The sequence below is a fragment of the Ochotona princeps genome, chromosome 2 (genome assembly GCF_030435755.1).
Source record: "Ochotona princeps isolate mOchPri1 chromosome 2, mOchPri1.hap1, whole genome shotgun sequence".
NCBI lineage: Eukaryota > Metazoa > Chordata > Mammalia > Lagomorpha > Ochotonidae > Ochotona > Ochotona princeps.
Window position 1 is genome coordinate 160793670 of NC_080833.1, and position 13212 is coordinate 160806881.

Here is a 13212-nt window from a genome sequence, read left to right on the forward strand (position 1 = left end):
TATTTATTTGATAGTGTTATAGAGAGAAGAGAGGAGAAAGATCGACTTTGCATTGATCTTTAAACCTGGGCCTGGTTTATGGCCCAGGGCCAAGGACAGGAGCTGGGAGCTTCCCAGGGTTCTTCCATGTGGAATTAGGGGCACAAGTTCTTAGGCCATCTTTTGCTGCTTTTCCCACACTGTTAGTTGGGAACCGCTGAGGCACAAACCAGAGCCTGTATGGGATGCTGACCTGGCAGATGGCAGCTTTACCTGATATGCCGCCGTGCTGGTAGCCCCTCTCTGGTAAATATTTAACATTGAAAAGCAAATAGGATGTTGGTACATTTACCACAAAAAGGAGAAGAAATAAACTTACTAGAGTGGGAACATACGTTTTAGGTGATAAATAATATATACTGCTAGAATTCGTTGATTGAAAATATTGGCTAAATTTCTAGAGTCCCCAGATGTGATATTTTATTCAGGTGAAATAATGTTTATCTTTGATTTTTAAAAATTTGAACCCAGTTTTGTTTTGTTTTCTACTGACGTAAAGATCAGTAAAACTGATGCCGATTACAATGTTCAAATACGCTGCATAAATTCAAGCACTGTGTAGTATTTAAATTGCAATGAAAACGAAGTGCCAAGTTATATACCCTGTTTTTTAAACCTCAAATTGTAGCTTTGTCTTAAAAGTATGTATTTTTTGTTGACCAAATAATTACACATGTGTATGAGGTACAATTTATGCTTTCAGTGCATGTTTGTGATGTCTGCTGGTCAGGTCAGGATAATGGTGTGTCCATGGCTTCTACCAGTATGTCCATCCCTACTAGCTGTTTGAAATACACAAGTAAATTTCAGCAGACATGGTTATGCTAGTATAAACCCTGAAACTTATTCCTCCTATCCACCTGCACTCTTGTACCATTAGCCCTTCTGTCTTCCCAAGCCCGTGGATCAATACTCTATTTTCAACTAAGAAATTTTCAACTTAAAAAAAACAGCATTTGTTTGATGAAGAGAAGGAGAAACGCCGTCACCTTGTTTATTGCCCAGCTGCCCAGGATGGCCTGGCCTGGGTCAAGGCCAACGCTGTGAGGCAAGAACTCAATCCAGCTTTCCCACAGGAGTGGCAGGACTGCAGTTACCTGAGCTGTCACTACTCCCCCACAGCGTGTGTTAGCCTGAAGTCGGAATCTAGACCTGAGGTGGATATCAAACTCGGGCTTGGTGAGAGAGAGTTCTCCACTAGGCCAGGCTTCCACCCTTGGGCTCCCATTTGTAGCTTTCACACGTGAGAACATGAGTACTTACCGTTCTGTGTCTGATGTACTTTATCTAACATAATGCCTTTCAGGTTAGTACTATCCATGTTGCTGGAAATGATAAAATTTTCATTCTTCTTAAAATTTTGTGTATTTTGTGTATTTCTGCATTCATTTGTCGGTATCTTTGAATGAAATGCAAAGTGTTGCAATACATGAACAGTACCTTAGAGATTATACCTTACACAAAGTAGTGTGGACGTGTATGTTCCTAATAGCATTTATTTGAAAAGCAGAGACAAAGCCAGATAGACACTGGCCTAGATCCTCTTACTCACTGATTTACTCCTCAAATGCCTGCCATAGTCAGGGTTGGGCCAAGGTAAAGCCAGGAGCTAAGCTGATCTGAATCTAGGAGCCTCTTCAGGTCTCCCACACGGGTGCAGGGTCCCAAGGCTTTGGGCTGTTTTTGACTGCTTTCCCAGGCCACAGACAGGGAGCTGGATGGGAAATGGGGCTACCAGGACACAAACCAGTGTGCATTTGGGATCCTGGTCTGTGAAAGTGAGGACTCTAGCTGCTATCCTATCGCGCTGGGGCCCCAGGACGAATTTCTTTTATATTTTAAAGATTTGTTTATTTATTTGAATGTCCTAATTTTGGAGAGGGATGTGCCATTAGCAGGCTGCTGGATAGGAAGTGGAGCCACAGACATCGAGCAGCATCTGTATGGGAAGTCAGCCTCACAGGTGGCAGTGTGATTTACTGCACAGCAGTGCAAGCACCAGGATTGCTTTTTAGAGTATTTGTATGTTCAAGGTGGGATTTTGTGCTAAGAGACAGTTTTAATGGGATGTATTAACTGTCTTTAACAGTTCTTCAGTTTCTCATCTATACAGTGTTGTAATTTGCCTCTAGTTATGAAAACATCAGAATCACCTGATTATGTTAAGGGATTATAAACTGAATAATGATTGCTGTGTGTTTTAAGAAACCATAGGAATCTAGTATAATGGGTAAAGCTGCTACGTGGGATGCTGGCATGCCATCAGGATGTCAGTTCATGTCTTAGTTGCCCCACCTTCGATCCAGTTCCCTGCTAATGGCCTGGAAAAGCAGCAGCAGATGACCTAAGTGCTTGGGTCCCTGTTTAGTATACGAGCTGCCGAAGCGAGCACAGTGCTTGGGTCCCTGGGAGATGCAGAACCATTGTCAGGATCCTGGCTTCAGAGTGGCTCAGCTGTGATTCTTACAGCCACTAGATTTAATCTCTCTCCCTGCCTTTCCCTAACTCTGTCCTTCAATTGAATCAATCTTAAAAAAAAAAGTCTGTAACCTTAGTGATAAAAGAATGTTGAAATCACACTATATTTATGTAACATTCACTAATGTTCTGAATTTTCTTTGTAATGGATTTTCAGTAGTTTTCGAATTCATCACAGGTTAGGTTTTTCTCAAGAATTGTTAAGGAAACAGTTTTACTGTTTCTAGCTGTAGTGTTTTGTATTTGTTTCTGTACACACTTTAAAATGATTCTCAGGAAGTCAGAGATCAGTATGATTTACTGGCTTTTAAATCAGATCTTTTCAATATACAGTTTAGTTTTTACCAATGCCATAAAATTAGCAGTAGAAATAAAGACTACTGAGTTCTTTGAAAAATTGCCATGATGATTTTATCGCTGCTTAATTTTTGACACTCATTTGAAGTGTAGACAAGTTGGAATATTGTAATATTCAAATTATTAAACTGAATTAACTAGATATGTTTTTTATATTTTTTCAAAAATTATAACAATAACTATTTTCTGATTAATTTATATGCAGGGCATAAATTGTGGTTTTGTAATTCTCTCTGACTATCTAAATCCAAGAATAGACTATTGATTTTTGGGAAAGCCCTCATCATGAAGATTCCCCAGTTTTAGAATTTGAGGGGAAGACTACAGAAAGGCCTTGGAACAATTTGGAGTGATGAATGGTTGGAGGTGTTGGTGAATTTAAAAAATCGCATTGATCTAGATATCAGTTGTGTGTGTGCATGTACTAGTTCTTGAGGCGTCACTAGAGCGGAGAGAGATGTTCAGTCTCAGAGAAAAATGTTGTTGGAAGAAATATAAATAATTGTGGAATGAAATATTTGAAGGTGAAGATCTTTATGTAGATTAACTCTGATTTGTGTAAAATCATTACATCAGGCGTAAAACAGAAGCTTTGAGAGTGGACCAAGGACATTAGTGTGGTTAAAATCAACATGAGGGACTATGCAGGCAACACATTCAAAAATTCAGGCATCATCTTATACCACTTCTTGGAGTTACTTTTCATAGTATTTGTTTTCTAAGTGTAGGTAAATATCACTACATGAAGACTTTTATTTTTTTTAATGATAACTAGGCTTTAACTTGTGAGCAGCTGAAGCTAGTAATATTAAATTTAATTAATAGAATCATTCAAATCCATTCACTCAAATTACTAGGTTGCTATTTTTGTGTCAGAATTATACTAAATGTGTAAGATAATGAAATTTTTTATAAAAATTATATTACTTGAAAATCAGAATTACATTACAGAGGAAGAGATGGAAAAAGAGATCTTCCATCTCCTGGTTCACTCCCCAAATGACTGCTATGGCCACGGCTGAGCTGGGCTGGTCTGAAGCTGGGAGTCAGGAGCTTCTTCTGGCCCTCCCAAGTGGACACAGGGCCCAAGACCTGGGCCGTACTCCTGTGCCTTCCCAGGCCGTCAGCAGGAGACTAGATCAGAAGTGGAGCAGCCAAGATGCAAACTGGCCCCATATGGGATGTTTGCACCAGAGGCAAATTAGCCTGCAAATACCACCATGCTGTCCCTGGATAATAAAATATTAAAAATAGATTTTGTTTTTATTAATTTGAGAGGTGATGTGTCAGGGACAAAGATAGCAAAAGGGAGCTTTCATTCACTGGTTCACTTCCCAAATGGGGAAATGGCCAGGGCTGTGCCTGACTGTAAGCAGGAACTCCTTTCAGGCCTCCCTGGGGTGACAGGGGGAGCCAAGCAAGCTCAGTGGGCCGTCATCCAGTGTTTTCCCAGGCATATTAGCAGGGTACCTGATAGGAAGCAACACAGCTAGGAGCTTGAACCAGTGCTGTTACACAGCATGCTGTGTTATGAACTGTGGTTTAATCTGCTGTGCCTCGAATCCTAGCTTCACGATAATGAGGGATTTTTGTTGTTTGTTAAAAGCAGATTTTTACAAACAACAACAAGCTCGTTCTTCATTGTCTTCCTTTAACTTCATTTGTTGCTCTTGATCTAATTTTCCTCTGGGAAGGAGAAATTATAAAAGGACTAATTATGTCCTCTTGATGTGTTAGGAATTTCCTAGCATAATATCATCTCAGTTTTCTAATTTGCAGGCTGAATAAGTGAGAGTTCCCCTGCTGGGACAATGAATTGGGATCTGATAGGCTCTGTGCCACATTTAACAGACCTGCTGGACAAACTACCCGTTATTTTGTGATTTATTTGATTATGCAATGCCTTGTTCCTAAATGAATTTGAGGCAAATGACTATAGATTTTTGAAACCAACTGTATGTCAGAAGCAATATGTGGTCTTATAATAAATGTGTTCTGTCCCTCCCCCATCCACCCAGGGGAAATAATAGGAAAATGGTAACTTCCTTAGGACAAAATGGTAAGTTTCTTTTCATGCTTGGTATATGGTTCTGTGCATAGTAGGTGCTCAGCAAATGTTCCTAAAGCATTGGTTCCTCAACAGTTAAATTACTGAGTACCTGCTCCAAGATAAACACTCCATCAGATCCTTTGGATGGAAAGGTAACTCAAAACATGTAAATGAATTACTGCAGTACTGTGAGATAAGTATAATTAAGAAGCTAGCTATAAAGTATAGGGGTAAATAGAGAAGTGATTATGTCTTGAAAAAAGTTGGGAAGTCTTGTCTTCTAGAGATCATTTTTAAGCTGATTGTTGGAAGAATTAGGGACTTGCCAGATGAAAAAGTCCAGGCAGAATGTAACACAAAGTGGAAAGGCCAAAATCTAGGAATGACAGAGTGTGTTCCTAGTTTGTTTGTTTGATTGTACTGCCTTTGTTTCAGGAAGAATTTAAGGTAATTTATGTTCCAGTCTTTTCATACTGGAGTGGTTAGAGATGAGACTCAAAGATGGCAGGAAGTATATTATCAAGAGTTTTGTAATTGATGCTTGAATATGAATTTTATATAATGGAAAACGAACCCAAGAGGACTGATAATCAGATTTGTTGTGAATTTTCTGTATATTGAATGAGTGAAGATAGAAATTGAAGATTAATATGTACATTTACATGATTTCATTTTTGTAAAAGGCAAAAGTGCATTTATGTGTATTTATATATACTTGTATATACAAAGGAAAATGTTTCAAAGGATATACTTTAACTTGTTCACAGTGATAACCTCTGGGGAATGGGATTAGAGGGAAGGGGATTTATGTGGCTGTCTGTATCCTGGGTGGGATATTGTGCTTTTATTTCTGTATTTGAATTTTTAATAAATATGTATTATTTATTTAAAAAAGCAGATTTTTAGTTATCTAAGAGCATATAGGATCCTTGGGATATTATAGGCAATATATATAAACAAATTGAGTATAAGGCAGTAGTTGATAAAATATGCCTTGTTAATTACTACAGTTCTTAAGAGAGATTGTTGAATTCAGCTTGTTTTAGCCAGGTCTCAGGAAAATTTCTGGTATGGGGAAAGAACCTAGGCATTGGTCCCACTTCTATGATACTCATAATTTATCAACTGAATATCTTACTCTAAACAAAGCAGATGTAATCTTTTTTATTAGTTCTTGCCTTTATATAGTAAATTTATATGCTTATATTTAGATCCTTTTCCTATTTGAGTAAGGATGCTTGAATTTCAAACTTCTTGGATTGGCTTTGCGTTGTTGCTTCCGATGCCTGCAGCCTATTGCAGAGTGCTGGCTACTCCATGCCTCTGATCCAGCATTATTGCTGAAAAAACAAAAAGCCACTTGGCAGCAAAGGCTGCCCCAGCGCTTGGCTCCCTGCCACCACATGGGAGACCTGGATGGAGCACTGTATTTCTAGCCCCAACCTGGCCCAGTCCCAGCATCTGCAGACATTTAGTGGGGACAAATCAATGAATGTAAGATTCTCTCTGTGTCACTTTGCATATCAAATAAGTATAGAAGTCTTTAAAAAAAACTCCAAATGTTGTAGTTTCTTTATTTTAGTGGTAATGCTGGATAATTTTATGTTATAAGCATAGAGTCAACAATTAATATTAAATATAATCTTTAAACATCAGAAGCATTTGTTCAATTTGTCATAAATTGGAAGCCTATTTTTTGAAAGCTGATTTAAATCAACAGGCCCTTTTTTGGTATTTATCCGATAAACAGTAAAACAGAGAACATGAATCTAGTAGTATGAGAGCCAAGCTTGTGTGCATCTTTGAAATATATTTGACTTACAAGAATTTATGATTTGGCATTGATGTATGGCATTGACAACAGGGTCTTGGTAACATGTAAGTTAGAAGGAACATTGATGCAGCCATATTCGTGGCTAAGATTTATTAATAGAAGGAATTTGATGGTTTCTGACATTTTAAGCTCATAGGTGAAAACATTAGGCAGTTTCAGCTGACAGCCCCCTGATCCCTCCTCTGAGTTTAACTCCGAGATTTCCGTCTTTAGGTCTTTTCACCTCTCTTCAGAACAGCCAGTGGGCTGCAGTGGCTTAGGAGAAGACGACATAACAGCATGCTGTTCTTACGCGTTTTATGCTTACCAACTTTTATTTCAATTCTGTCAAAAGCTAATCACTGCAAACTTCTCTTTAAATCCTACCTTTTAAGTTCCCTTCCCTTGCATATAACTGATTTCCTCTTTTTCTCTTCAATCAAAAATTTATTTTGGTTGTTTTTATTTATTCTTATTTTCATATATTTTAAAGGCAGAGAGAGAGAGAGAGCGCGAAAGAGAGAGAGAGAGAGATCTTCCATTCACCCATTTAGTGCTCAGATGCTCCCCAAATTAGAGTTGGGCCGAGTTGACGCCAGAAGCCTGGAGCTTCACCTTTGTGTGTCAAGCGGGTGTCACTGCAGTCTCCCATGATGGGCAGAATTGCAGCAGACACAGGGCTTGCACCCGCATTCCGATATGGGGTGCAGGCATCCCAGGGAGCATCTAACCGGCACAGAAAATGCCTACCCTAGTTGTTTTCATCTGCTCAGAGATGTTGCTGAAGACGGAAGATCAGTGGGTGTTTGAAAGGATGAAGAGGAATAAACCAAGTGTAACTCTTCACTCAGATATGATTGGGCATGAGAAAAAGCTTTAGATTTTGGTTTTCTTTTTTTCTATTTCCCCATCTATGGATTAGGGATTCTGATATAGAGTGTTTAGCTCTTGCTAATAAATCTCAAACATTCTCTTATTTATTGCATATTCTTTATAAAGCTTAGTATACATTTAGTGTTATTTTCTCACAGTTCAAAGTCAAATACATTTTGCCAAAGTGCTGTTCAAGAGAAGTGAGCCAGCTGGTTTTCCAGTTATCTTGATAATGTATCAAACCTATGGTGGGTCACCACAAAGGAACAGTTCTCTGTTAAAATTAAGGGAACTGGCTTTTCATTTTATCTTCTGTCAGCCCCTATAGAATATTTCTGTTGTTTTCCTCTGTGCACTTTACAGAGTTGAAAGTATGTTAGCTCAGACGGATCTGCTGAGCGTTTTTGACAAAGTTGTCCCAGATTCTCTGCTTTGAGCTTCGCTCATGTTACTTTCATTGGCCACCCTTCACCCTGGGCTGAGGCTTCGCTGTTCAAGGCCATGTGTTATTTCAAGAGCATCGCATTCTCTCAGCGCTGCTCTCCTATTATGAGTGCTATCTTAAGCATTGCCTGTCTCATTGTATCTTGGGTGCACTATACAGCTGTCTTTAGACTGGACTTTGAGAAAAGCCTTAGAAGTTTCCCATGTGCTGTTTCTGTCCCTGTTGTGACAGTAACGGCCTTGCCAGCCATTCAAGGGAAGGGAGTCTTCCTAAGAAAAAGATTTTGAGGCCTCTGTCAGAGTTTATTGCCATCAAGATGTCAGCGGTTATGTGTCAAATAAACCACAGGCCTGGTTTTTTTTAAGAGGGATCTTTTAATTTAATCAGGATATGTTAGTAAAGGTTATAAGCCAACCCTCACCTACAGAACCATGGCTGTGGCTTCCACCCTGGTGAGCAGAGCCACTTTAGTACTTGGAGAAGGCATTCCTGGTGGTTATTTCTGAGAAGCAGGTATCTTTGCCTCTCTGCACCTTGTCTCCTAATTTTGTCATTTGCGTCTTCATATATAATCGTCAACTCAGGTTCTTATTGAGCTGGCTGCGAGGTGCTGTGTGTGGGAAGCCATGGATTTGTGTGGCTGAATTTGATCTACCTGGATCAGCAGCTCCTCTTTGGCCTCTTCTCAGCAGTCCCTTTGCTCCAACTCCTGTGTAGGTGAAACATTACTTAGTGTAGCTATCTCTTAATATCTACTTTAAGTGGATTTTTCCTTCTAAAAAATCTACCTTCAGTGGATTTGTAGGTTTTTGTTTTAATAATTTAACAGTCAGAGTTGCAGAGAGAAAAAAAGAGACATACAAAGCTTTCATCTGCTGGTTCACACCCCAGATGGCTGCAATGAGGGGGCTGGACCAGATTGGAACCAAGAGTCAGGATCTTCTTCCGGATCTCCAGTGTGGGTGGCAGGGGCCCAAATGCTTGGGCCGCATTGCACTGCTTTCTTCAGGTCAGTAGCAGGCAGTTGAATTCAAAATGGAGCATCCAGGACACAGACCAGCTCCCAGAGCGGAGCATCCAGGATGTGGACTGGCTGCCAGACTGGAGCATCCAGGACACGGACCAGCTCCCAGAGTGGAGCATCCAGGACACGGACTTGTTCCCAGAGCGGAGCATCCAGGATGTGGACTGGCTCCCAGCATAGAGCATCCAAGACACGGACCAGCTCCCAGAGTGGAGCATCCAGGACACGGACTTGCTCCCATAGGCTTGTAGGCTGAAACTTTTCACACTGCAATGCAGGGGTGCCCCCATTCTTGAAGATGTACCTCAAAGGATAATGAATGCATTTTAGAGTAGATCTGGCTTCCAGATACTATTTTATTTATATTAAGTGATTATCTTTTTTACTTACTCCCATTAGGGTTATAAGACAAACATTAAAATAATTGTTTTACCCAGGAGCCGTGGATACAATGCAGAACCATGTTACATCAGGTCATCTCCTAGTGTTGAGTCATGCTCTTGAACGTGGTTTTAAAGCCCTTGCCAGCTTTCCCATGAATACTGTCTAATATGGCTTTCTTTAAATGGTGCCCAGTATCTGATATGACCATGAACAGATGAAAGATAATTGGTTTCTTTGGTTTAGATAATACATATCTATTTACTTAACCTAAAAGTAAGCTACTTAGCTTTGGTGGTCATACTTTATTGATTAAGATGTGGTTTATTTTTAATAAATCCTTGTATATTTTTTATACACATTTAATCTGTGTTATGTTTTTTAAAAAAACACAATTTCACATTGTTATCTTAGTTTTTTAAGAGCTGGCTGACTTGTTTCAGCCTTTGTGAAACTTTCTTCTAATGTCTTCATTAAATGTTTGCTCTCTGAAAATGTGATAAACATATCTTTAATAGATAGATAAAAAAAAATAGATAATCTTGGGCCAGCATTGAGGTATAGCTGATTATGATGCTGATTGTGGTGGTGATGTCCCAGCTGGGTGTTGGTTTGAGGCATGGCAGCTTCACTTCTGATCCGGCTCCCTGCTAATGTACCTGAAAAAGCAATGAGTTTGGGCCCCGCCCCTGCTACCCATGGGGAAACCCAGAAGCAGCTTTGGCTGCTGGCTCTGGCCTACCCAGTTGCAGCTTTTGCAGCCGTTAGGGGAGAGAACCAGCAACTAGAGTATCTTTCTTCTTTGCACCACCCCACTGCACCCCCCCTGCCTTTCTCTAATTCTGCCTTATAAAGATTTTAAAAAGCACATAATTGAGAATCCTATCTTTCTTAGAGATGCTCAAGACAGTCCATAAATTTGGAGACATGCTAAAAGGACTCATTAGATTTAGCATATAATTATGCTGATAATTAAGATTAATTATAGCAAAAAGATGTAAAGAAAAATTGGCAATGGTAATGTTGTAGGGTTTTTGACCCTGAGTACGGCAGCAACCTCAGTTCTTGTCTCGCAGGAAAGAATTTTCATGCGGACACAGTTTAGTTTTAAAGTAAGATTTATTAGAAAAGCTAAGAAAGGAGACTCCCGCCCTAGTGACGAGAGGGGGTTCTGAGATAGAAAAGACCCTTATCCCCTGCCATAGTGGCAGGAGGAAAAGTAAAAAGACCCTAGTCCACTGCCATAGTGGCAGGAGGAAAAGCAAAAAGAGAGACCCTTATTAATGGTGGGGAAAGCATCTTTTAAAGTTTCCCTTCAAAGATGTTTCTCTGTAAACAAAGAAAATTCCTGGTTTCCATGGTACCTGGCCTTGGGACAAAAGGCCAGAAAGGTGTCACTGGCCAACTTCCTTGGTCCCTTTCTAATGATAAAGAGGCCAGCCTGAAGCGCTCCCCCTTGGCAATAACTGGAGACAGAATTGGGCGGAGGCTTCAGGTGGGGAATAGATATGTTAATGTCACCCTTGTCTCCTGGGGAAGCACTCCTGATAAGTTAAGATACGCACTTGTCTTGGGAGAGGCTTGTTCTGGTGAATCCAAGACATGGTGGGGAAAATACCCCTTTATATTTGAGAAAAAATGACTTGGGGACCCAGAAAACCCTAACTGCCTACTACCCAGTCTAACTCCTCTCACAGTAACAAGGTGGAAGCTTTTAAGAGTCCTCTCCCAGTGGAATTGGGAATTGAGTTCACACTTGATTGCTCCAGGGGTGTGAGTGAAGTGTTGGCCCAGTAGAGCTCATTAGACAATGTTCCTGTGTTTGTGGAGGTTCGAGATCCGTTCACAGTTACTTCTGCCTAGATGTCAGCATTTTTTAATTTCCAAAAGGAAGGCATGTGTTTAGCATACATCACATTGTTTATACATTCTGGACACATAAACCACTCCTTTTTTAGGGATTTTTTTTTTTTTACTGTAGGAAACGCCATTTTGGCTAAGATCTCAGAGCTAGCCTAGGGCCAGCTCTTTAGTGGACTATTTTAAGGGTTCACAGCCTCAGCTGTGTTAACTCCTTGTACCCATTAAGTCACATGTGTATTTTAAGTGTTTTAGGGTATTGGTGGGATACAGTTTCCGACAGTACAAATCAAGAGGAGTTATTCAGTGCTCTTGCCTGAAGGTGTTCCTGTTGAGATTAGAACCTGCTACCTGTATGGCAGTAAGCCTTCCATTTGTCATACAGTTTCTATTGATTTCTTCTAAATCATAATTGTAATTACTTTTGATAAAGAACATTTAACCTTTGCTTCTTTTTTGTTCCACTGATCACTGATTTCAAAATATTTATTCATTTTCTAGGTTTTAGACTCATCAGTGATTGGATTACAAAGATGCTATATAATTTCTAGAACTTAGGTTTCCCCTAACATTTTTATTGTTTTAGTTTTACCATACTTGCTTTATTTTAATTAAAATATAAATTTTGAATATCAGAGGTGTGTAGATTAATGTAAATCTATACCCTATTTGAAATACAAAGTTTTAAAAGACCAAGAAGCAAATTATTGGGTCTTTTCATTTATCCATGTAGAGAATAAGCATAATTTAATATATTGTTAATATATTAAATACATTATTATTTTAGTAATAGGTTTAATTTGGATTTAAAACACTAATTATAATTTCAGGATATTAATCAGTTAATTAATATTAATGCTGTTAGTTATTTAAAAAGATGGTAGAGTTCTAGTTCATACGATATTACGATATTATTACGCGCAGCTAATTCCCACAACCTGGTTCTTTACCGTGAGCTGAAACACACCAGACGCAACAAGGTATATCTTAGGAGGTTTATTCCAACGGGGCAGGAACAGCAAGAAAGGGGGGGGGGGGTAAGAGAGGGACAAGAGTGGGAAAGAGCAGGGTAAGAGCTGGGATAAGAGTGGGGTAAGAGAGGGAGGGATAAGAGCCGGGGGAGAAAAGAGAGCCGCACCTGGGGGAGCCTTTTTGTCAGCCAGGTATAGGGGGTGGGGATTGGGAGGGATTGAGGGCAGGCCCCCAGGGGATTGGTGCCTTCAGGTGAATGCCTAGGGATGATTGGCAAGTGGGTGGAGTTGGGGAGGGGGCTGGAAGATTGGGAGGTGGGATTCAGGTGGAAAGCCAGGCTACATCTGATTGGTGGATAGCTAGGCCGGCGCGAACTTCATGAGCTGTGAGGAAGAAGGAATGGCGCCGGGTCCAGGGAGGGATATTGGAATAACTCCTTACAAATGTATTAACTATATTAATTTTTAGATACATTTATCCATGTAGAGAATAAGTATAATTTCATATATTATTATTTGGTAGCATTTATTATAAAAATTTTTGTCATTTAAATTCTGAATCTAAGCTTAAAAGATTTTATATACAGATTTCCATGATTTTAATACAGATATTTTCGGTGTTTGGTGTCATGCTTATGTAGGGGCCATGCTGATCTCCTCCTTTTCCTTCTAGTTTTAGTGTATGTGCTGCTGAAGCGAGCACAAGCACTGTCGGTGTTTGGCACATAATGTTTCAGAGCGGGGGGTTGAAAGTGTGCTTTGGTGGAGAGTTTTAAGATGAGAGATATTGTCCAAGGACAGATGAATGAGTAGATGACTTCTCCAAATGACCAGAGTTCTGGTTTTATGGTGCTCTCTCTAGTGCTAGGTCGTTGTTGAGTATCTGCGCAAAAAGCAGATCTGTTCTCTGGGACTGAGCCA

General features: G+C 39.8%; 1 protein-coding gene and 1 non-coding gene across 3 annotated transcripts in view; one reads left to right on the plus strand and one right to left on the minus strand.

Moving 5' to 3' along the window:
• Positions 1 to 13212, plus strand: part of RABGAP1L (RAB GTPase activating protein 1 like) — a 614224-nt gene that overhangs the window by 227103 nt on the left and 373909 nt on the right. The gene's annotated exons all lie outside the window — the stretch shown is intronic.
• On the minus strand, positions 12888 to 12994 carry LOC118760395 (U6 spliceosomal RNA). The gene has a single exon (XR_004996759.2). It is a non-coding gene; the product is annotated as a U6 spliceosomal RNA (small nuclear RNA).